A 2,297-nucleotide genomic window follows, 5' to 3' on the forward strand; every position below is an offset into this window, starting at 1 on the left:
AGTTTTCTTTCAAGAAAATATTCCTTACGAGGAAAGTTTTTAGTCGGTAAACTACAAAAAAGTAGCATATCATTTGAAAAAGCAAAAAGGACACTACACCAGGCAAGCTTTTATCTAGTATATTATCGAATAATTGAATGTTGATTATAAGATCTAAACCAGGGACTTATCGTAACTATGATGGAGGAGAGAAGAACGTCTCTTAGCAGTAATATTTTTATTATGTCTTTGTTTGAGAGAGAGAGAGAGAGAGAGAGAGAGAGAGAGAGAGAGAGAGAGAGAGAGAGAGAGAGAGAGGGATTTCAGTTTTGATCAGTTTATCGCGCCCCTTGCCGTCAGACATTTGAGTATATGGTAACAGTAATATTGTTCACATCTATATAGTAGTTAAGTTATGTCAAAAAAATACAAAATCAAGTTTAGACAGACATTTAAGTACATTTTGAAAATAATGTTTTTCACAACTTTAAAAGATTATACAAAGGAATTTATATGGAATACAAAATCAAATTTTGTTTGATTTCGTGAGAGAGAGAGAGAGAGAGAGAGAGAGAGAGAGAGAGAGAGAGAGAGAGAGAGAGAGAGAGAGAACGTTACCATTGAGTTGTCGAATTATAATGTCAATAAAATTGCATTATGCTAAATTTTATACAAAAATGTACGTTCAAAACTGCCGGTTACTTAGGCATCAGGATAGCCAACTAGAGCAATTTCAAATGAATATCTTAAAAGCTCTAAAATATAAATTCATATTTATATACATATGTGAATTGTAGACAATTTGAGGTTGATTTCACGCAATCACACTCAAACCAACATTAAAATTCTCTGAAAAAAAATAATATATATTCATGATTTGATTGGCTATTCTGGTTTCTCTCCTCCCAAGTTTTCATAATCCTTTGGTGAATTGCCAGAAGAGACTTGATATTCTTTTATATGATATATAATTGATTTAAACGTACAATGAGTGAAATATAGCCCAGATATTATATTTAATACATTTGCTTTAAAGGAAAATCATTGTACCATGGTGTCGTCTGCTATTAGTTCCTTTAGTTTTTATAGTTTTTGAAATATTACATTTCCTGAGCACTGTTTTCATTGATGTATATTGATCATGCATAAATATATATTCTAAAGATAGTTACATGAGCTAAACTTGCACCAATTTATCATGTTTTATATATGTTAATCATATTCAAGTGAATATTTTGTCGGTTTAAAAGCTAAAAGAATCTAATGATTGCATTCCTTTCTCCCGAGAAATTCCGGGGTGCAAACCTTTCGACTGGGAATAAATATGAATCGCACTAATATATTCTAATCATGGACTTTATAATAAGGTTATTAAATCCCATTCGTATTGTATTCTTTCTTTTCCTTTGATGTATCATCCATATTACGGTACCTTCTTCATTTTAGAAAATGAACACTTTCAAATATGTTGGCGTTTCTGACAACCCCCTCTTCGGCCAGCATATTTTTACCAGCTTTATTTCGAGAATTTATTTCTAAGATTTCTAATTCTACCCAAAATGATTCTTATTGAAACATTATCTTTTAAACATTCAGTTTTATTCAAGACTCCCACCATAAATTATACATACACATTCTTTTTTACTACAATACTAAAGAGAAAAACAAAGGTTTATTCTATTACTAAATTGATATTATTATCGTTTTTACATTTACCAATAGATGGCATAAGGGAGGCCTTTATGAAGAATAAAATCATGGAGATTTCCACTTTCCAAGAATAACTATGGAAGTATCACTTGAATTAAATTAGCCAATGGGAGCACGCCCTTTGGAACATGTTAACGCTTTAGCCAATAGGAACACGCCCTTCGGAACTTGCCAAAGCTTTACCCAATAGGAGCCCGTTCTCCTGGCAAACTACCATGAAAGATGGTTTGCTCTTTCAATTACTTAAAAGAGACAAAAAAGAAAAAAAAACAGTTCATTAAATGCCTGTTACAAATTCATTAGAATAATACTTTTACAAATAATTTCTTGAATAAAATATATATATATAGATATAGTAAGTTTCATGATAATCTTAATCCTGCAAAATGATATAAACCAACACGATTAACATAATCATTCTTTCAGTAGTTGAAAAGTCTAAATGAAAATATCGAAGGAAAGGTTTGCAGTTATTTTATTCCATGCACATTCGGTGGAATTTCCATAAATATCTGCTAAGCATTTAGAATATGATTTAATTGACATATTGATTGGTGTGAAATGGCTATATCAAGCAGATATAATTACAAGACTATCGTGAACTAATT

The sequence above is a fragment of the Palaemon carinicauda genome, chromosome 3 (assembly GCF_036898095.1).
Source record: "Palaemon carinicauda isolate YSFRI2023 chromosome 3, ASM3689809v2, whole genome shotgun sequence".
Lineage (NCBI taxonomy): Eukaryota > Metazoa > Arthropoda > Malacostraca > Decapoda > Palaemonidae > Palaemon > Palaemon carinicauda.